The sequence below is a fragment of the Mesoplodon mirus genome (genome assembly GCF_964341445.2).
Source record: "Mesoplodon mirus genome assembly, chromosome: X".
NCBI classification, from domain to species: domain Eukaryota; kingdom Metazoa; phylum Chordata; class Mammalia; order Artiodactyla; family Ziphiidae; genus Mesoplodon; species Mesoplodon mirus.
In genome coordinates, this window is record NC_138981.1 from 32,133,606 (window position 1) to 32,158,453 (window position 24,848).

The following is a 24,848-nucleotide window of genomic DNA, read 5'->3' on the forward strand; positions in this document are numbered from 1 at the left end:
GTTTCAGATCACACAGCAGAAAAATGTCCGAGCTGGAATATAAAGCTGGGATATGTTACCTCTACAGCTCCACTATTAATCCCTAACCTGTTGGAAAATATCATTAGTATAGAATAGATTCTGAGTAACTCATATAAATTTTAAAAAGCATGAACGAGTAAAACTGTCATCTGCAAAGCAAGTAACATTTACTTTACAATTAACACCATCAACTCTGAATATTCTAAGACAAAACATACCAAAAACAGAGTAATGCCACTTCAACAATTTTTATACAAATTTTGTGTTTACACAAGATATTTTCCTTAATATTTGTCTAACTACGCTTCGTGTTAAATAGAGCTTGCATTCTGCAAGCACAGACAGACAAATAAGCATTAGGTAGACCATGGGAATGCTCTGATCAGAGGGATGCAAGTCATGTATGGATCTACCTACTCCTATAATTCACAGACTGATGATAGTGTCGATCACGTCACTTAGATTTCTTGAATTCTTCACACGTTACTTTAATCACTAACTGCAGATCTATCACGCCACATTTGTTTCTTTTCTCTTATCAGATTCTTTCTAAAAGGAAAAAGTGTTTCAGTTACATCTTTTCCTCCCAATAACTATCTTTTTCCCTGAATCTAAAGGGTAGATAGGTATAATTTTTAAAATCCAGGGTAATTAAAGATTAACAACATTTTTAGCACAGTGCATTAATTTAATGTAATATTTTAATTTTTTTGAGATTTTAATTTTAAGAAGCCTCAGCTATTATAGACACAAAATACGATGGGTTAGTATAATTATTTACCTATCAACAAATGCAACAGGTAATATATGACAATAATTAAAAGATCAAGGAAACCACAGGAAAATAGGGAATTATTTTTTCAGCTTAGTGAGATCTTTGGGTCAGGGTATGTCTTAAGAAAGTTAAGAAAGTTATTTCACTCAGTCCTAGAGAAAAATTGATGTTCGTTGACTAAATAATACTTGCCTAACCCAATGCTGGATGCACATATAGGGCACAGTTGCATTTATCACCTATGACATAGTATATATTTATTTATTTCCTCTCTCTTTGAATGTAAGCCGTGTGAGAGTGGGAAATTTTACTTTGGTTTAATGTTATATATACTGTGCCCAGAAAAATGAAAAAAGTATTGTATCATAAATGTACAGAATACATAATCATCAAAACATAGCACTGGAAAGAAGGAAATTGAAGCACAAAGGTATTGGCCCCAAAACAGAATTAGGATTATATTCAGGACATAAATTTAGATTTCTTAAGTCTCAGTCAATTCTAGTCTTCCTTACAGTATACCAAAAAGATATGAAATGGGAAAACTAGTATAGACAAAATGATTTTTAAAATGATGTCAAGGGCTTTATTGCACCACATAGAGAACAGAAATAAATATATTGTTCATGATATTGAGCATAAGGCACAAGAGGATTTTTTGAAAGGTGAATACCTAAGATATGTATAATGCCAAAAAACATTTAATTTAAAATGTAATTTTCAGCATAAATGTATAAAATGAAAAAGTGCTGCATTCTGATAATGTCAATATTGGAAACAACATACAAATGGGCATGGTATTATATGCTTCAGAAATATCAAATATTCTGTATCAACACATGATAAATAAATAGCAACATTATGAATAGCTACTAATACAGAATTTTAAGGCATAGAACTATAAAAATCCACCAAAAAGGAAACTCTTAAATATTTTTCTATGTTGTGACAGCTTGTAAAAAAAACAAAACACTGAATTACTTTATTCATTAATATTTATGAAATGTGCTATGCACTAGCCCTCCTTATTCCAAAAAAATATCTTGTAAAGGAGGATGAATGAATAAAGGGATGATTAGAGGCAAGAGTGATGAACTCAGAGCTTTTCCCATGATGGTATGAAAACTGTGAAGAGGCATCTAACCCAGACATGGCGGAAATGGGCGTTTGGCAAGGTTTCTTGGAAGGTATGAAAGTTGAACTGAGTCTTAAAGGGTAAGTAAGCATTATCTGAGGGGGAAAAAAAACAAACAGGTGAAGGGCAACCTGGAGAGTTAGAGAGAACAGGCGATCATGGATACTCAGGGGAGCATGAAATAAGATGGGCATATTCAAGGGACTTCAAGCAGCATGATATAGAAAGCATATGATTTGAAATGGATAATGCTGAAACATGAGACTGAAGCAGTCATGTCCAGATCATATACAGTGCTAAGTAGTTTGGACATTATCCACATGTCAATGGGGACCTAAAAAACACCTTCGACAGCAAGGTGATGAAACTGAGCAGGACCATGTCCCCCTGTTTCTTGCTTGTAGGAAAAAGGCTTCAGCCTCCTAGACCTTCCCTCAGTTCCCAAAGGCTGATTCAGTTACTAATTAGGGAAGTGAGGGAATGCAGAAACAAAGGAAAAATAGTCAAAAAACAACGCTGCAGTGATAAAACAGAGTCCTAGCTCCTTCTCAAGGGATATACATAACAATCGGATGCATCTCTCTGAGTTATTCCATAGGAACTAAGGCCCCCACCCAGGTGGAGGATGGTAACTTCACTGGACCCCAGACTGGTTGGAATCAGAAGCCTGAAGACTGATATTCCTGGAACATCATCCTGCTACCTTAAACCACCAGCCAATCAGAAGCAAGTCACATACCCTGCAGCCCTCACCCCAAGTCTGCCTTGAATAACTCTTCCCTGAAAACCCATTGGGGAGTTCGGGTCTTCTGAACACAAGCTGCCTGTTTCCCCTGCTTGGCCCTTGCAATAAACCTTTCTCTGCTCCAAACTCCAACGTTTCGGTTTGTTTGGCCTCACTGTGTGGTGGCCAAATGAACTTGGGATCAACAACAGTGACAGGACCATGTATCTGTTTTAGGAATGAAAACCTAGTGGAAGTATGATATAAAGAGGGCAAGAATGGAAAGAGTGCTTGATGAAGACCTATAATAAGATAAGGTTAAAAAAGAAAAGAAAAAAAGGAGGGTAGTAGGACAGATCCAAGAAATACCAGAGAAAATAAGCTAAAATTCTTCGGTAAATTCCTTAGAGTTGAAATAGAGTAGGAAATAAACAAGATTCCTTGTTGTCTTGAATGGTCATCTAAGTGAGTAACATTGCTGTTTGATGAAAATATGAGAAGACAGGTTTGCAGAAGGGGCTGAGTTGATGAGAGTACTATTTATAAAGTACAGGGTTTTTGAGGTCTGAGATCATTCAGCTAGAAATATTCAGTGGGACATTCCAGTTCTGGAGCTTGTGAGGCAAAAGATAAAGCAGAATGGATTCACAGAATTCAAGACCATCAATGTAAAGTTGGTAACTGAAACAGAAGTGAATGATAAAGCCTATGTAGAGGGACAAAAGTGATTAGAATAGAGCTTTGAGAATAACCAATATTTAAAGATGAGACAAAGGAATCATAATTAAGACATAAGGCAAAGTGAGAACTGCCAAGAAGATGGAAGAAAACCAAGGAAGAGTGATTTTTCATAGGAGTCAAGAGATGAAACATTTTCAAAGAGTGCTGTGTAGGAAACACGTGGTGATTTTGCCACCCAGCATGCATTCAGCTCTAGTCTTTGGATAAAAGCACACAATTTCATTTGGGAAACTACTACCTTTTACTCTCAGGCCAAATTTTTGGACGGTCTTATCATTTAGCAACATAGCTCTAGTTTCTGGCTATGTGCCTGATTTGCTTATGTCTATTTGATACACTTAATCCTCCTTTCAGTTCTTGATTCATGAATGATCATGTGACACAGTTAAATCCAATGATAATGAGTCTTTATCTGAGAATTCTCCAACACAGGGTACTGCTGTGATTTTGTAACCATAAGTAGAGACCATACTGTTTCTGAAAACCACCAAACTGAGACAAAAAGGAGGGAAGCAGGGCAAAGATACCCTATAACCTGCCCTGACACTGCTGCTTATATTATAGGAATCAATGAATTCCACTTTTGTGTAAGTAGGTCTGAGCTGTTCCTTGTTTTGTTTCCTGTTCTGTTACTTTAAAAAGAAGTGTTCTATAGTATATAGGGGGCTGTATAAGAGTGTCAAATACTAACAAAAATAAAAGATGAAGAGAGACATATTTAGCAACACAGAAATTTGTAAACTTGGACAGATATTTTTCATTGATGCTTGTGAATAAAAGCAAAAGCCAATATACACTGCTCTACTAAGAAAGTTAGGAAATGGGACAATTGGAGAAACAAGTTTTATGAGGAAGTAGGAAGTAACAACATTCAAAGTTTATGTCTAAAAATATAGAGTCTTGGGCCTCCCTGGTGGCGCAGTGGTTGAGAGTCCGCCTGCCGATGCAGGGGATACGGGTTCGTGCCCCGGTCTGGGAGGATCCCATATGCCGCGGAGCGGCTGGGCCCGTGAGCCATGGCCGCTGGGCCTGCGCATCCGGAGCCTGTGCTCCGCAACGGGAGAGGCCACAACAGTGAGAGGCCCGCATACAGCAAAAAGAAAAAAAAAAAAAAAAAAAAAAAAAAAATAGAGTCTCAATCTCAGAACTATAGCCTCCTAGTAAGAAAGGTCTCATTAGGCATTAAGTTTACTTGTAGTACTCAACTATAAAACATGTGGGAAGTATTAGTGTAAATGATCGTTCCTATCTTGTATTCACAAAATTTTATTTTCTACCACCAGAAATACTCATTTTTAAACACTCCTAATACCTCAGAATTTTCCTATTATTTTCAGTTATTTACATGTCTCATTTTTAGTTTTTATTTCAAATAATGAACTTTTAGCAAAATAGGATAAAGGATGAAATGTGTATACTAATAGATACATTACAATATAAATCATAGATCCTTTCTTGACACTGTCAACAATGATGGATAGCCTTACATTCTATAAGATGTTCTTAATAATTAAGAGGTTATAATTAGATGAACAAAAAAATAGAGAAATTTAAGCATAAAATCATGAATAATAAATGTTAGCATCTATTTTAGAGAATGTCTAGAAAATGTGCCTATTTTTTCCTATGGTAATAAAAGAAGTTCATTATTCAATTGAAAATACTGTAGTCCTTTATAAGGGTGAAGATTTTAGCAATCTTGTTTCTGATCACCCTAAGTTCTTACCTTAACAGTTTAAGTACCTCACATATCCTTCTACTTATTTTGGATAATTGGAATCTAGTATCCAAACTGAAAGTCTTTGGAAGAAGGCACACAAGGGTATAAGACAAGCATCCTATCAAATTAATGTATTTTATAACACTTTATAATGAGCCTCATGGAAGTGTTACCTGGTTTCAAAACATATTACAGTGTTATGCAATCAAAGCAATATGGTACTAGCATAAAGACAGACAATGGAAAAGAATAGAGACCCCAGAAATAAATCTGCACATATATGGTCAACATGTCTTTGATAAGGGTTCTTGAACACATGAAAAAGATAAATCTCTTCAACAAACAGCCCTGGGAACACTGGATATCGACAAGTAAAATAATGAAATTCAATCGGTATCTTACACCAGACACAGAAATCAACTCAAAATGGGTTAAAGACTTAAATTTTATACCTGAGACTCTAAAACCTAGAAGGAAACATGAGGGAAAAGCTTTATAACACTGGTCTTGGTAATGGTTTCATGGATATGACACTAAAAGCATAGGCAAAAAAAGCAAAAATAGACAACAGACTACATCAAACTAAACACTTCTGCATAATGAAACAAATGAAATGAAAAGTCAACATATGGAAAAAGATATTTGCAAACCATGTATCTTAAAAAGAGAATCTCCAAAATATGTTAAGGAACTCCTACAATTCAACATAGAATAAACAAAACAAAAACTAACAATCTGATTTAAAAATGGTTTAAGGAATTAGGCATTTATCTAAAGAAGTTATACAAATGGCCAACAGGTGTATGAATAAATGCTCAGTGTCACTAATTCTCAGAGAGATACAAATCAAAACCACAATGAGATATCACCCTATACATGTCAGATTGGAACCCATATATAATTTAAATTTATATTGAATAATTCTACTTGTGCCTCCCCATTTGATGCAAGTCCACGGAAAGTTCTCTGTCTTCCAGATAATTAGTATTCCAGAAGCTTTCATCTGGCTCTTCAACTCATCCATCTAGTGAGTTCTTATTCTACCATGTATTCCCATACAAATATTTCTAATTGGTTCATTTCTTTTAATAATTATTTTTTTCTATTTCATGTTATCACCATCTTCTTTCATCTTGTTGAACAAATTCATCACACTTATTTTACATTCTTTTTCTATTTGCTCCACTAAATATGTTTGTCTAGTATAATATAGTCTTCTTTGTTTTCTTTTATAATGCTTGGACACCTGACATATCTTGTTTTCCTAAATGGGCTGATATTCCTCCTATTGTATCCAAAACTTGGTTTATAATTTACATCCAGTAATAAGGACTAAAGCTATTATGACGTTTATGTCTCTATTGAAGAGTTTATGGAATAGGTCTGAAAATATATCACAAGATGAAATAACTCTGGAGGTATAATCTGGGCTCATTTTCCACCCATCACTTCTCACTATTGGTGTTTTTCAGAGAATTTGCCCATGACCTCTCTGCAGGGCCATGTCTGCACTGGTGTGGATGAAAAGTGGGACGTCCGGGGACCTGGCTAGCATGTTTTCTCCTATTATCCATTCCTGTTCCAACCAGATTCAAGAGCTGCTTTGAATCTATGAGCAGTACTAGCCCCTTTCTATTCTTTCTCTGCCAAGTAGACTGTCAACAGAAAAGGGGAAATTTATAATTAACTATATAGAGCATTCCATTTCAATATAAGACATTTAGAAAATACTCAATTTTTATAAAAGAAGTGAGTAGACTTGAAAGGAATTTTTACCAACTAAAGTAGTTCTGAAATTCACTCTAATTTGTTGCCCATACACTAAAGAAAAAAGAAGTCTTAGATAAAATATTTACCTTTACTTAAATAAATGAACAACCACAAATTAAGGATACAGACTAAAACTCAGCCTTACAACTATCACAGCTGGGAAAGTCATTAAGAGGCAGCTGGTGGCTGAAACCCTGCCAACCTAAGTCTATCATTCTCAATTTTTGTGGTATTAGTGGGAAAACTTAGTTCCCAATAAATACAATCTCTAAAGCTCAACCAATTCTTCCAACTTCTTGACCTTTAACAAATTGGCAACCTACTGTCTTTAAGTCACTTGACAATTTTGATGATCTTTGGCAAGGGGATATTTAGGCCTCAGACTATGACTTCAAAACCTTACAGCCAATACAACTTAATGACTAACTTACAGTCAGGCTACTAATTAACTTAGACAAACATTTACTTAGAAATTATTTAGTATATTATATGCTTTTTCCCTTTTCCAGATATACTTTTACTATTATACAATTAATACACAACTGAAGATCACAGGACTGTTGATAAACTCAGTCTTTATAGCAAGTTATTAAAATTAATTATGTCCAAAGCAGTACTCTTTGAACCCTGAAGCCAGTAATTAAATTATATAAGTATAAAGAAATGCCACAACTTAAGCAGTTGGTATTCATCAAAAAATACATTAAAAACATGGAACATGTGGACTTATTCTGAGACGCTACCCTAATAAAAATGTTCATTTAAATTGTCTAATAAGGTCAATATGATTAAATCTACAGATGTAATTAATAATCTACTGTTATAGAAATACTTTTTATCTCTAAAACATGAACTTGCATTATATTTAAAGGAGAATGGGGAAAAGGTGAAAATCACAAGTATATACCCCCACATGTTTTCTTCTATATACATCATTTTTTAGGATGAAATGTACATCATTAATTCATAAACAACATGCAAATAAGTTCAGCTTTTTTAACAGCTTTATTGAGGTATAACTGATATACAAAAAACCTGGACATGATTAAAGTATACAATTTGGTGAGTTTGGAGATATGCACACATATGTGAAACCATCACCAAAATCAAGATGATAAATATATCCATCAACTCTAAAGGTTTCCTGCTGCCCCACTGTTTTGTTTTTGTGGTAAAACATTTAAACATGACATCTACTTCCAACCAATTTATAGATGTACAATACTGACTTGTTAACTATAGGCACTGTGTTGTACAGGAGATCTCTAGAACTTGTTCATTTTGTATACCTGCAACTTTGTAATTGTTGAACAGCCAATACCCCAATTCCCCCTATCCCCACCCTCTGGCAACCATCATTTTACTCTTTGTTTCTTTGAGTTTCACTATTTTAGATTCTTCCTAAGTGGAAACATTCAGTATTTATCCTTCTACAACTGGTTTATTTCACTTAGCATAACGTCCACCAGGTTCATCCATATTGTCACAAATGGGAGTATCTCCTTTTTTTAATGGCTGAATAATATTCCATTGTATGTATTTACCACATTTAAAAAAATCTATTCATCTGTCAACAGACACTTAGGTTGTTTCCATGTCTTGGCTATTGTGAATAATAATGCTACAATTCACATGGGAGTGCAGATATCCCTTTCAGATCCTGATTTCAATTCTTTTGGCTATATACCCAGAAGTGGGATGGCTGGATTATGTAGTGCCATTTAAAATTTTTTTGAGGAAGTTCCATACTGTTGTACATAGTGGCTGCACCATTTTACATTCCCACCAACTGTGTAGAAGCATTCCAATTTCTACACATCCTCATTCACACTTATTATCTTTATTTCTTTTAGGATAATAGCCATCCTAACAGGTGTTAGGTGATACCTCATTGTAGTTTTTATTCACATTTCCCAGATGATGAATGATGTTGAACATCTTTTCATATATCTATTGTATGTATATTTATATGTCCAACATTGAATTCAATGCTATCTCCATCAAAATCCCAATGGCATTTTTACAGAAACAAACACAATCCTAAAATTCATACAGAACCACAAAATACCATAAATAGCCAAAATCAATCTTGAGAAAGAACAACAAAGGCATCTCACAGGAATTCCTGACTTCAAAATATATTGAAAAGCTACATAATCCAAAAAGTATAATACTGGCATAAGGACAGACATATAGATCAGTGGAACAGAATACAGAGTCCAGAAATAAACCCATACATATACAGTCAACTGATCTTCAAGAGTAAAGAACACATAATGGGAAAGGACAGTCTCTTCAACTAATGGCCTGGGGAAAACTGGATATCCACATGCATATAAAATAAAATTGGATCCATACTTTACACCATACACAAAAATCAACTCAAAATGGACGAAAGAGTGAAATGTAAGACCTGAAACTGTAAAACTCCTAGAAGAAAACACAGGAGAAAAAACTACTTAACAATCTTTACAATCATTTCTTGGATATAACAATAAAAACAAAGGCAACAAAAACAAAAATTGAAAAGTGGGACTACATCAAACTAAAAAGCCCCTGCACAGCAAAAGAAACAGAATGAAAAGGCAATCTAAAGAGTAGGAGAAAATATTTGCAAACCATATATCTGATAAAGAATTAATGTTTGAAATATATAAAGAACTCCTATAACTCAATTGCAAAGTAAACAAAAAATTAAAAATGAAAAGGACTTTGATATTTTTTCAAAGCATTTGTTTTTAAAAAAATTGGTACCAATGTTGGTTACAAAGAGCGGCATCAACTCCTCCCAAATATATACATCAATTTGTTGTTCCTTAGAGAGAGAAAAAAAAAAAACATTGAAAACTGTAAAATAAAAAAAAAAATTGTGTAAAACGTTTTTTTCAATTTACCAAGCTATTTACCCTTTACAAAATATTCACTGTAGCATTATAACACAATATAGTGGTTATGTTTTGTCAACTTCTCTTCAAATTTTAAGTTTTGTTAAAGCAAATTATATATCTATGACACTATTATATTTAGATCCTACTGGTTGTTACAGGATTGACTATTTCTGTTATCCTAATTGACTATTTCTGTTATCCTGATTGCTCTCATATTAATGAAATTCCCTTGAAAACTATTCATTTTTGATTCATAAACTTATGGACCAAAGGCTTGACACGAAAGGTACATTTGTCTCACAGCAAAAACCTCTGTTTTGTGTAGTATCACTCACAGATTTTAAGGATTCATTACGAAACATAAGCCTCATTTCTGAAACTACCTTTTAGCACTTTCACTTATAGTGTTTTGTACAAACAAAAGAAGCATTAGAATCCTAAGTTATGACAAACTGGCCCATGGGTTTGATACAGTTTGCCCTGCTTCTCCTAATCCTCTCTACCATTTACCCCCTCACCATGAATTGTCATCTAAGTAGGATAGGTTATTCCATCAAGCTTCTCCAGTTGAGTAATCCATGGAGAATATTATTTTTAAAAAGACCTACATACTCAGAAAGGAAAAAAAAAACAGAATGCTTGTTTTGTAAATTCTATAGTCATTTAATCCAGTTTATAACATGTATTTATTACCATGGACTCTGATGCCAGCCACATTGTAATTTTTTTTGGTGAGGTGTCCTATTAAAAGAATAAAGAAAATGAGAAGAATGTATTCATGAACTAAAATGTCAACTAGGAATGTTTAATAGGAAATGATATAATCACCATAGTTTTACCTGTGTAAAATATCCAGTACCAACACAAATGATGACAGTATATTGCAATAATTAGGTGCGCAGGCTCTGGACACAGACTGTCTGGGTTGATAGTCAAGGGCCACCACTTACAAATGGTACGCCCTTGGGAATGTTAATTGCCACTATGTGGCTCGATTTCTTTGAGAAAAGGACATATACTATCTTGAGTACTAAATGATCTAGAACTTAAAAAGAGCATTTAGCCTCATTGTAGACTAGTAGTAAGTACTCTAATTATGATTAATTCATTTATGAGTCAAGGTATGACATTTTGTTTAAATGTAATCATGAAGAGCAAATATATTGTATTAATGCATAATATATGTACAATGTATTATGCATAATATATTAATAGGTCCTTTAGAAGGTCACATGGTTAAGACAAACATTTGTAGAATATTACCATTGTGATTTCACAAGGAAGAATGAAAAGCAAGCACAACTCATCAAAATACTCAGAAGGGGCTAGTGTTTACCACCAATTCTGCTTTCCCTATAAAATGATTTCAGGAACAAAATGAAAACTGAAAACTAATCCATTCATATAACATGTCAAATAAAGTTGCTACCTCATCTGACTTACTAAAATGCAGTTTTTATTCCATAAATTTTAACCTAACAAATATTAAGCCTTCAATCTTAACAAGGTTAAATAGTATAACAGCCGGTCGACTAGAGCAGGCAGCAAGAGACATGGGGTTTGAGACCTTGTTCCACAACTGACTGCACAAACTTGAGAAAATCATTTCAGGTTCCAATGCTTACTGCTAAACTCTAGGAACAGTTTTAAGATATATGAGCATAATTCTCCAATAGATGAGAGATCATGGTCTTATACACCTGTGGATGATCAGATAAGCATTAAAGAATTATGACATTGATCAAATTCAATTAAAAATTACAAACCAGATTTTAATTTTAGTATTTAGGGAAACCAATATGAATTTCATTAAAATGCTAACAGCTGGAAATAATATGAAACTAAGGATTACAATGTTACTATTGAATATTTGGGAAAATATATTCACATAACATACTTTTACATGGTTTGAAAGTATGTCACAAAAGAGTGTGGAGCACAAACTTAGTAAGATTTTAGAGGTGTCTTAATAGATTTTGAAAATTTTCTTTGATGATATTCTGTCAGAAGCCAAAAAACTTAGGGTCCAATTTTTAAATGTTTAAATTAGAAACAATGTACTTTTCAAAAATTTCAAAATAATCTGCTTCAGTTAGAGGGGAAAAAATCAACTATTCAGTCTGTCAGTTTTTTTTCTGAAATAGATATAAATGCCATCAGTTTTTGTGTGTCTTTTTAAAAGTTATTTACCATCTTAAGATTGAAGTTGAATTTCAGTAAAAAAGACTAATTTAAAATAAAAAAGTTTCAAGAATATGCTTTGTGAATAACAAAATATGGTAACAAGGACTTCCTAGCAAATTATTGAAATAAAGCAAAGAGAAATCCTAAATGGAATGCTTGATAGCCAGATGTTTATAAACATATTATTTCTTTTTTTTTTTTTTTTTACATTTTATTTTTTTTATTTTTTTGCTTTATAACAAATTTAATCAGTTATACATATACATATGTTTCCATATCCCCTCCCTTTTGCGTCTCCCTCCCACCCTCCCTATCCCACCCCTCCAGGCGGTCACAAAGCACCGAGCTGATCTCCCTGTGCTATGCGGCTGCTTCCCACTAGCTATCTACCTCACGTTTGGTAGTGTGTATATGTCCATGCCGCTCTTTCACTTTGTCACAGCTTACCCTTCCCCCTCCCCATATCCTCAAGTCCATTCTCTAGTAGGTCTGTGTCTTTATTCCTGTCTTACCCCTATGTTCTTCATGACATTTTTTTTTCTTAAATTCCATATATATGTGTTAGCATACAGTATTTGTCTTTCTCTTTCTGACTTACTTCACTCTGTATGACAGACTCTAGGTCTATCCACCTCATTACAAATAGCTCAATTTCATTTCTTTTTATGGCTGAGTAATATTCCATTGTATATATGTGCCACATGTTCTTTATCCATTCATCCGATGATGGACACTTAGGTTGTTTCCATCTCCGGGCTATTGTAAATAGGGCTGCTATGAACATTTTGGTACATGTCTCTTTTTGAATTACGGTTTTCTCAGGGTATATGCCCAGTAGTGGGATTGCTGGGTCATATGGTAGTTCTATTTGTAGTTTTTTAAGGAACCTCCATACCGTTCTCCATAGCGGCTGTACCAATTCACATTCCCACCAGCAGTGCAAGAGTGTTCCCTTTTTTCCACACCCTCTCCAGCATTTATTGTTTCTAGATTTCTTGATGATGGCCATTCTGACTGGTGTGAGATGATATCTCATTGTAGTTTTGATTTGCATTTCTCTAATGAGTAAAGATGTTGAGCATCCTTTCATGTGTTTGTTGGCAGTCTGTATATCTTCTGTGGAGAACTGTCTATTTAGGTCTCCTGCCCATTTTTGGATTGGGTTGTTTGTTTTTTTGTTATTGAGCTTCAGGAGCTGCTTATATATTTTGGAGATTAATCCTTTGTCAGTTGCTTCATTTGCAAATATTTTCTCCCATTCTGAGGGTTGTCTTTTGGTCTTGTTTATGGTTTCCTTTGCTGTGCAAAAGCTTTTAAGTTTCATTAGGTCCCATTTGTTTATTTTTGTCTTTATTTCCATTTCTCTAGGAGGTGGGTCAAAAAGGATCTTGCTGTGATTTATGTCACAGAGTGTTCTGCCTATGTTTTCCTCTAAGAGTTTGATAGTGTCTGGCCTTACATTTAGGTCTTTAATCCATTTTGAGCTTATTTTTGTGTATGGTGTTAGGGAGTGATCTAATCTCATACTTTTACATGTCCCTATCCAGTTTTCCCAGCACCACTTATTGAAGAGACTGTCCTTTCTCCACTGTACATTCCTGCCTCCTTTATCAAAGATAAGGTGACCATATGTCCGTGGGTTTAACTCTGGGCTTTCTATCCTGTTCCATTGATCTATCTTTCTGTTTTTGTGCCAGTACCATACTGTCTTGATTACTGTAGCTTTGTAGTATAGTCTGAAGTCAGGGAGCCTGATTCCTCCAGCTCCATTTTTCGTTCTCAAGATTGCTTTGGCTATTCGGGGTCTTTTGTGTTTCCATACAAATTGTGAAATTTTTTGTTCTAGTTCTGTGAAAAATGCCAGTGGTAGTTTGATAGGGATTGCATTGAACCTGTAGATTGCTTTGGGTAGTAGATTCATTTTCACAATGTTGATTCTTCCAATCCAAGAACATGGTACATCTCTCCATCTATTTGTATCATCTTTAATTTCTTTCATCAGTGTCTTATAATTTTCTGCATACAGGTCTTTTGTCTCCTTAGGTAGGTTTATTCCTAGATATTTTATTCTTTTTGTTGCAATGGTAAATGGGAGTGTTTCCTTGATTTCACTTTCGGATTTTTCATCATCAGTATATAGGAATGCCAGAGATTTCTGTGCATTAATTTTGTATCCTGCAACTTTACCAAATTCATTGATTAACTCTAGTAGTTTTCTGGTAGCATCTTTAGGATTCTCTATGTATAGTATCATGTCATCTGCAAAGAGTGACAGCTTTACTTCTTCTTTTCCAATTTGGATTCCTTTTATTTCCTTTTCTTCTCTGATTGCTGTGGCTAAAACTTCCAAAACTATGTTGAATAAGAGTGGTGACAGTGGGCAACCTTGTCTTGTTCCTGATCTTAGTGGAAATGGTTTCAGTTTTTCACCATTGAGGACGATGCTGGCTGTGGGTTTGTCATATATGGCCTTTATTATGTTGAGGAAAGTTCCCTCTATGCCTACTTTCTGCAGGGTTTTTATCATAAATGGGTGTTGAATTTTGTCGAAAGCTTTCTCTGCATCTATTGAGATGATCATATGGTTTTTCTCCTTCAATTTGTTAATATGGTGTATCACGTTGATTGATTTGCGTATATTGAAGAATCCTTGCATTCCCGGAATAAACCCCACTTGATCATGGTGTATGATCCTTTTAATGTGCTGTTGGATTCTGTTTGCTAGTATTTTGTTGAGGATTTTTGCATCTATGTTCATCAGTGATATTGGCCTGTAGTTTTCTTTCTTTGTGACATCCTTGTCTGGTTTTGGTATCAAGGTGATGGTGGCCTCGTAGAATGAGTTTGGGAGTGTTCCTCCCTCTGCTATATTTTGGAAGAGTTTCAGAAGGATAGGTGTTAGCTCTTCTCTAAATGCTTGATAGAATTCGCCTGTGAAGCCATCTGGTCCTGGGCTTTTGTTTGCTGGAAGATTTTTTATCACAGTTTCAATTTCAGTACTTGTGATTGGTCTGTTCATATTTTCTATTTCTTCCTGATTCAGTCTTGGCAGGTTGTGCATTTCTAAGAATTTGTCCATTTCTTCCAGGTTGTCCATTTTATTGGCATAGAGTTGTTTATAGTAATCTCTCATGATCTTTTGTATTTCTGCAGTGTCAGTTGTTACTTCTCCTTTTTCATTTCTAATTCTATTGATTTGAGTCTTCTCCCTTCTTTTCTTGATGAGTCTGGCTAATGGTTTATCAATTTTGTTTATCTTCTCAAAGAACCAGCTTTTAGTTTTATTGATCTTTGCTATCGTTTCCTTCATTTCTTTTTCATTTATTTCTGATCTGATTTTTATGATTTCTTTCCTTCTGCTAACTTTGGGATGTTTTTGTTCCTCTTTCTCTAATTGCTTTAGGTGCATGGTTAGGTTGTTTATTCGAGATGTTTCCTGTTTCTTAAGGTGGGATTGTATTGCTATAAACTTCCCTCTTAGAACTGCTTTTGCTGCATCCCATAGGTTTTGGGTCGTCGTGTCTCCATTGTCATTTGTTTCTAGGTATTTTTTAATTTCCTCTTTGATTTCTTCAGTGATCACTTCGTTATTAAGTAGTGTATTGTTCAGCCTCCATGTGTTTGTATTTTTTACAGATCTTTTCCTGTAATTGATATCTAGTCTCATAGCATTGTGGTCGGAAAAGATACTTGATACAATTTCAATTGTCTTAAATTTACCAAGGCTTGATTTGTGACCCAAGATATGATCTATCCTGGAGAATGTGCCATGAGCACTTGAGAAAAATGTGTATTCTGTTGTTTTTGGATGGAATGTCCTATAAATATCAATTAAGTCCATCTTGTTTAATGTATCATTTAAAGCTTGTGTTTCCTTATTTATTTTCATTTTGGATGATCTGTCCATTGGTGAAAGTGGGGTGTTAAAGTCTCCTACTATGAGTGTGTTACTGTTGATTTCTCCTTTTATGGCTGTTAGTATTTGCCTTATGTATTGAGGTGCTCCTATGTTGGGTGCATAAATATTTACAATTGTTATATCTTCTTCTTGGATCGATCCCTTGATCATTATGTAGTGTCCTTCTTTGTCTCTTCTAGTAGTCTTTATTTTAAAGTCTATTTTGTCTGATATGAGAATTGCTACTCCAGCTTTCTTTTGGTTTCCATTTGCATGGAATATCTTTTTCCATCCCCTTACTTTCAGTCTGTATGTGTCTCTAGGTCTGAAGTGGGTCTCTTGTAGACAGCATATATATGGGTCTTGTTTTTGTATCCATTCAGCCACTCTGTGTCTTTTGGTGGGAGCATTTAGTCCATTTACATTTAAGGTAATTATCAATATGTATGTTCCTATTCCCATTTTCTTAATTGTTTTGGGTTCGTTATTGTAGGTCTTTTCCTTCTGTTGTGTTTCTTGCCTAGAGAAGTTCCTTTAGCATTTGTTGTAAAGCTGGTTTGGTGGTGCTGAACTCTCTCAGCTTTTGCTTGTCTGTAAACGTTTTAATTTCTCCATCAAATCTGAATGAGATCCTTGCTGGGTAGAGTAATCTTGGTTGCAGGTTTCTCTCCTTCATCACTTTAATTATGTCCTGCCACTCCCTTCTGGCTTGTAGAGTTTCTGCTGAGAGATCAGCTGTTATCCTGATGGGGATTCCCTTGTGTGTTATTTGTTGTTTTTGCCTTGCTGCTTTTAATATGATTTCTTTGTGTTTAATTTTTGACAGTTTGATTAATATGTGTCTTGGCGTATTTCTCCTTGGATTTATTCTGTATGGGACTCTCTGTGCCTCCTGGACTTGATTAACTATTTCCTTTCCCATATTAGGGAAGTTTTCAACTATAATCTCTTCAAATATTTTCTCAGTCCCTTTCTTTTTCTCTTCTTCTTCTGGAACCCCTATAATTCGAATGTTGGTGAGTTTAATGTTGTCCCAGAGGTCTCTGAGACTGTCCTCTGTTCTTTTCATTCTTTTTTCTTTATTTTGCTCTGCAGCAGTTATTTCCACTATTTTATCTTCCACCTCACTTATCCGTTCTTCTGCCTCAGTTATTCTGCTATTGATCCCATCTAGAGTATTTTTTAATTCATTTATTGTGTTTTTAATCGATGCTTGATTCATCTTTAGTTCTTCTAGGTCCTTGTTAACTGTTTCTTGCATTTTGTCTATTCTATTTCCAAGATTTTGGATCTGGGAAATAGAATCTTGGATCATCTTTACCATCATTATTCTGAATTCTTTTTCAGGTAGAGTGCCTATTACCTCTTCATTTGTTAGGTCTGGTGGGTTTTTATCTTGCTCCTTCTCCTGCTGTGTGTTTTTCTGTCTTCTCATTTTGCTTATGTTACTGTGTTTGGGGTCTCCTTTTTGCAGGCTGCAGGTTCGTAGTTCCTATTGTTTTTGGTGTCTGTCCCCAGTGGCTAAGGTTGGTTTAGTGGGTTGTGTAGGCTTCCTGGTGGAGGGGACTAGTGCCTGTGTTCTGGTGGATGAGGCTGGATCTTGTCTTTCTGGTGGGCAGGTCCACGTCTGGTGGTGTGTTTTGGGGTGTCTGCGGACTTTTTATGATTTTAGGCCACCTCTCTGCTAATGGGTGGCGTTGTGTTCCTGTCTTGCTAGTTGTTTGGCTTAGGGTGTCCAGCACTGTAGCCTGCTGGTCGTTGAGTGAAGCTGGGTGCTGGTGTTGAGATGGAGATCTCTGGAAGATTTTCGCCGTTTGATATTATGTGGAGCTGGGAGGTCTGTTGTGGACCAGTGTCCTGAGGTTGGCTCTCCCACCTCAGAGGCACAGCACTGACTCCTGGCTCCTCAATTTGGGATGATGTGTTGTCTATTCATGTATTCCACAGATGCAGGGTACATCAAGTTGATTGTGGAGCTTTAATCCGCTGCTTCTGAGGCTGCTGGGAGAGGTTTCCCTTTCTCTTCTTTGTTCTCACAGCTCCTGGGTCTCAGCTTTGGATTTGGCCCCGCCTCTGCGTGTAGGTCACCGGAGGGCGTCTGTTCTTCGCTCAGACAGGACAGGGTTAAAGGAGCAGCCTCTTCGGGGACTCTGGCTCACTCAGGCCGGGTGGGAGGGAGGGGCACGGAGTGCGGGGCGAGCCTGCAGCGGCAGAGGCCGGCGTGACGTTGCACCAGCCCGAGGCGCGCCGTGCGTTTTCCCAGGGAAGCCGCCCCTGGATCCCGGGACCCCGGCAGTGGCGGGCTGCACAGGCTCCCGGAAGGGCGGTGTGGGCAGTGACCTGCGCTCGCACACAGGCTTCTTGGCGGCGGCAGCAGCAGCCCCAGCGTCCCACGCCTGTCACTGGGCTCCGTGCTTTCAGTCGCGACTCGCGCCCGTCTGTGGAGCCCCTTTAAGCAGCGCTCTTAATCCCCTCTCCTCGCGCACCAGGAAACCAAGAGGGAAGAAAAAGTCTCTTGCCTCTTCGGCAGCTCCAGAGTTTTCCCGGACTCCCTCCCGGCTAGCTGTGGCACATTAGCCCCCTTCAGGCTGAGTTCTCGCCGCCAGCCCCAGTCCTCTCCCCGCGCTCTGACCGAAGCCTGAGCCTCAGCTTCCAGCGCTGCGCGCCCCGGCGGGCGAGCAGACAAGCCTCTCGGGCTGGTGAGTGCCGCTCGGCACCGATCCTCTGTGTGCGGATCTCTCCGCTTTGCCCTACCCAGGTATGTGGGGAGTTTCTTGCCTTTTGGGAGGTCTGGGGTCTTCTGCCAGCGTTCAGTAGGTGTTCTGTAGGAGTTGTTCCACGTGTAGCTGTATTTCTGGTGTATCCGTGGGGAGGAAGGTGATCTCCGCGTCTTACTCTTCCGCCATCTTACCCGGAAGTCCTCAGGTGATGTTTCAACATATTATTTCTTAAATGTATTGGCCCATGAATGCTTTTTTCTTTTAACACTGATTTAATATGTGCTTCATGTAGGGAGGGTTTCAGAGTAGCAGGACAAAACTATACATGTACATGAATACGCATGATGAGACTGTTTCCAATTTATTTGGCCATAGATAGAGAACCTCAGCAGAAATTGGGTAGCTATTCAGGTCAGCACTAGATGTACGCCTGGCTTCCTTGAGCCAAAGGTCTCTAGTGAAGGAACATTACCCATGGGGGACTTTCACTTGATCTGAGAAGCTTCTGAAGCTTTTAGACTCAGGCCTTATACTGTAGCTCTAGAATTGATATCAACAGTATATGTTCTGCTGATTCAGTGTATACTGGTTCCTCAGTATTTCAAATCAACTCAAAAAAGGCCCCAACATCCATCAGGAGAAAATAGAACCAGTGCTGAGATAGCCTCAACTAGGAGTTTTCCATCAGTTTGTAAAGACTGTTTCTCAAGAAATATCTTCATAATTAACATTCCAAAAATTTGAGTATGGCTACTCTAAATATTTTTAAGTTCAGCCTTGGATCATGACAACATGGTGGGGGAGGGGGAGTGTGCACATAAAACACAGAATTGATTCCACTGTATTTCATCATGAACTTTTATGGTAAGAAACAGCCATATGCAATATACTACTGTAATTATTACAGGGCTCTTGAACAGTGTTACACAGCACACATTACACCTTAATCTCGGTACCTACTAAAGTTAGGAACTTTAATGTTCATCTACATATAATAGAAACCTCATTCGTCTGAAATGAGAGCATTTGATGAAGTCTTGCCTAGTATGCTACAGTTCCAACTTAGAAGCTAAGGGAATTAACAGGGAGAATGTCTACTTTCAAATTAATTCTGATTCAAACAACAAAAGCTGATAGCATGAAAGCTGTAGGAAGCTTGTAAAACTGTGTTAAAAAGCAATGAAATGCTAGGAGTAGATATATGCTATAAATATTAGGAAAGCACATTCAACAGAAAGTCAGATAAAACACAGATTTGAAAGCATGGATAGGCAGTGTAGTACCAAGAATAAGGACTCCGGGGAAAAAAAAAATCTATCTCCAGAACAAAATGGTGAGCTCATTTCTAGTGGCATATTGAAACAAGATCTCATAGAGAAAAAAGAATAATCTGTAGAAAACAATATAGCTATTCTTAGATTATTTATTAGCTAAAATTTTAAGTGACAGCCAAAAGGAGGTGGAGAAAATGACCTAAAACAAATGTAAGTAAGAATAGGGTAAATACACTATGGAAATAAGCACCAAGAAATGTAACCATACAAAGTGACTGGGCAACCCACAGTGACATGACAGAAGAGAAAGTTAGGTATCAAGCAAGGAAATGAATATGAAAGTCCTAGATCAAATGTCCAAAAGAGTTATATTCTATTTAACAGCAGAGATAATGAGTCGTCAGTCCTTATCTGACTTACCTATTGTCACCTAGGGAGAGCAATCATCAAATTCTAGAGCCCAGAACACACAAAATTAAGTGGAGATAGATAAAAAGTTATCAAAGGAACACTCATCTTCTTTCAAGAAGACCAGAGGTCCAGGTCTTCATTAATCCAATTTCATGGCATAGAAGAACTACCAAACATTACTGTAAACTCATTTTTGGTAATCTATATGAAATTATGAATCTTTCATGAAGCATTAATTCTAGAGCCAAAGAAGTTTTTCAACTTTTACAGTAGAAAGAAATGTGGCAGGACAATTTAGTTCAACATAGAGCACTATTTGGAGTAAATGCTTTGTGTGAATTTAGAGAAGGGAGCAGTCAATTCACTAAGAACAAATCAAGGGAAATTGGCCTTTCTTTTTTGATATGGATAAGGATAAGTGAATCAAAGGGAATCTACAATATGTTTTTCTATTGCTTTAAAGAAAGATTTTTATTCCAAGAAAATATATTTTAAAAGATTTTTATGATAACAACCTTCAACAACATTTATGTACTGAATACTATTTTCATCCATTTACTGATCAGTCATAGCCAGAAGTGCAAGACACTGGTCAGAAGTACATATTCTTGAATCAGACTGCTCAGGTTAGATTCCTGCTTCATGTTTCTTAACCATATGAAGTTGCACAAGTTATTTAACCTTTCTTAGTTGCACAGGATTATGTGAAATGACTGATGGCCAAAAGTCCTTGTTCAATATCAACTTTAATTATTAACTTATTTAATACTCAATTGTCACAAATGCTATGAAACATATAATACCATTCTCCCATTTTATAAGAAAGAAAAATGAGTTGCAGAGAAGTCACAACCTATGTCCTAGGTTATTTAGGAATAGCTCATCCCATTTTTAATGTACTTCCTGTGATTTGACAGCATATTATTTCTGCAACAGATAGAAAATTTGCAATTTTGGTTCTCAGGTATAATTATTCTAATTTTAGTACTATTAGAGTCCCCATATGTATATAACTACCTTTGCATTCCAATAAGTAGTATCCTATATTCTCTGTAAAATTATGATGGAAAAATAAATTTAAAAAACATTAAGCAAAAACTGAGTATCCTATATTCTCTGTAAAATTATGATGGAAAAATAAATTTAAAAAACATTAAGCAAAAACTGAAATTTTACATTGGCTTAGATTCCTACCACCATCAAAATATGAATATACATTTACAAATCATGTTAAACAGTTTATATTTACCCTTAAAGACAACATTTTTTGTCATTGCTATTGTTCTGCACTGTTGACTGAAATACTACCAATGAATATATAGTTAAACTACCTCTGTTTACAACAAATGAATCATTTTATTTGGCTTTCATTAAAAATTTAAGGTAATGTTTATGAGAAGCATTTAATGTGAAGTTGTGGGTATCCCTGGGAATCTTTTCTTTGCTCTCATCCTGTGTTTCAATATTTTCTATAGTGGTAGCTCTATATTTGCCTGTGATTGGGGAAGAGTACTGAGTTCTGGAAATAAAGCTATCCTCCTAGCTCTTCAAATTAACTTAGGGTTAGCTCAGAGAAAATTCAATAAATAACTTCCCTCTTAGAATGTACATGTGGCATACTTGATACAAAATCTGTTTAAGTATAAACTGGGAATCTCAGCTTTGATAACTCCTTGGTGGTTCTGAGACATTATTATACATATGCTCAGATTCCAGAGTATGTGTGACAAAGAATCAAGAGGCACTTCCCTAGATGGGAACAAACAGGGGTTTTAGAGTTGGAAAGGCCTATGTTGGAAAACCATTTTATCCACCAGTTTGGTGTTTGAATTTGGTAAGTTACATGGGATTGAGTATATTTACTTGTGAAATGAATGTGAGGAATGATGCTCACTTCAGAAAAATGTTGAGTGCATCAAATAGAGAAATATTACCCATAATACAATAGGAAGGGGCTCAGCACAGGCTAGTTTTCTTCCTTTTCCTTTCTCATCCACGCCCATACCTAAAGGTCTGTCTTCTCCTTTGATGAGATTTCAAGCAAAGTACCGTTGAACAACACAGGTTTGAACTGAAAGGGTTCACTTTTATGCATATTTTTTGGATAAATACATACTACAGTACCACACGATCCGTGGTTGGTTGAATCCACAGATGTGGAAACCCAAATACGGAGGGCTGACTGTAAAGTTACCCATGGATTTTCTAGTGCATGTGTGTGTTGGGTGGGGGGTCCACTGTATAAGGAAATCAGAAACTACATCCAGACAATAAAGAGTTAAAATACTAGGAAAAAGTATGATATTAGTAATCCTAAGTAATATTTATTTAAATTATACTATGAGTTAGGCATTGTACTAAAGTGCTTTGCAGGCATTATCTCATTTATCCTTTCAAAAATCGTAAGTTAATATTATGGTTAATTTATCTATAAACTTGACTGGGCCGAGGGTACCTAGACATTTGGCCAAACTATACTTTGATTGAGTCTCTGAGGGTTTTTGTGGATGAGATTAACACCTGAATCAGGAAAGTGAGTAAAAAAGATTGGCCTCCTCAATGTGGGTGGGCCCCATCCAATCAAGTGAAGACCTGAACAGAACAAAAAGCTGAGTAAGAGGAAACTCCTCCTGCCTAACTAGATGAACTGGACCTTGGTCTTTTCTGGTCTTTGGACTCAAACTGAGACAGATTTTTGGGGGGTCTGGAGCCTATCAGTTTTCAAACTGGAACTGTACCATCAGCTCTCCTGGGTCTCTAGCCTGCCAACTGCAGATCCTGGGAGTCGTCAGTATCCATAACCCTATAAGGCAATTCCTTACATTCTCATATGTTCTCTCCCTCCCCTCCCTTCCCTTCTTCCCCTCCCTCCTCCACTCCATCCCCTTGCCCTCTCTGTATATTCACACCCACACACCCACCCACTCTATTGGGAAAACCTACTAATAAAGTTAAGTACTGCTGCAAACTCAATTTTTGTATGTAGCTTTTAAAGATATTATGGATCACAGTGCTAGTAAGTGGCAGAGCTGGAACCTAAAGCTAAATGAAGTATACATCCAAAGTTCATGTTGTCAATAGTATATACTGTTCAGGCAATATAGCCCATGTGCAACTCACTGCACCTGCTTTCCCACAGTCCAGAAGTTAGGACCTATATGTGTAAGTTACAAAAAGATTGGAACAGCTTAGGCGTAACACAGAGAAGAGCTCAAAGGCGATGGTGAATGATGGACATTCTATTTTAGCATGTAGAGATACAGGGAGTGGTAGAAACTGTGAAGGATGAAGCCACATTTCCCCGGTTTGAAGAGAGCTGCAGGGAAACAGCTCCATTAAAGTCTAACAGTGTGAGAAGGTGGGCCCAATGTTGCCAGCTCTTTCAACTTTTCAAGAAGAGCCAGAAATCTAAGTTTTATGAAAACACATACAGTTTTTAAATGTTGGCAAATAACACAATTTATGTTGAGAACTAGCAAAATGTGTCTATAGGCCAACTGGAGGCAAAGACTATGGCAGAAGGAAGATAAAAATAACCCTACATACATACCATGCACACATACACACACACACACATGCATATACATGCATCCATGCATGCAGGCATCCATCCATTATCTGAAGCCCTTTTCTTCTTTGGCCCACAGGAATGTCTACTGTTGCACTACTCCTACTCTGTCTTCTTAATCCTTGTGTCCCATACCCCTTTTCTCAGAGGCAATATCCACCATTTAAGCTGTATATAATGACATATAGGAAGAAAGAACGGAAGTACATAACACATAGAATTTAATGAAAAATTTTCAGGGACAATGATGTATACTAGGAACCAATAGTTTCTATTGTAAAATACCACAACATCTTTTTCTTAATGTTAATATTTTAAAACCTCTAATATAAATTATACTTTTAATAGCCTTTTATTGCAGTGTATGCATGATGACAAAAAGTGATACTAACTCAGTGATGTTTTACAAGAACTGACACTTCTTAGTAATAGCACTTTTGCTATGAAATTCCCTCAAAAACCTACTTTTGCTGTATCTTATACATTTTGAACAGTTGAGACAAATGCAAATTGAAACACAAGGAATTTTTTAATTTTCTCATTGATTTCTTCAAAGACCCATTGGTTTAGATGCATAGTTTCTTCAGTGACCCATTGATTCAGTAGCATGTTGTTTAGTCTTCACGTGTTTGTACTCTTTCCCATTTTCTTCTAGTCGTCGATTTCTAGTTACATGCTGTTGTGGTCAGAAAAGATATTGATGTGATTTCAATCTTCTTTAATTTATGAAGACTTGTTTTGGGGGCCTAGTACAGGATCTATCCTGGAGAATGTTCTGTGTGCACTTGAAAAGAATGTTTATTCTGATGCTTTTGGGTATAAAGATCTCTTACGTATCTATTAAGTCCATCTGGTCTAATGTGTTGTTTAATGCCAGTGTTTCCTTATTGATTTTCTCTGAATGATCTATCAACTGATAGTAGGAGACTTAAATAACCCACTTATATCATTGTACTGCTATTTCTCCCTTTATGTCTGAAATACTTGCTTTCCATATTTAAGTTCTCTTATCTTGGGTG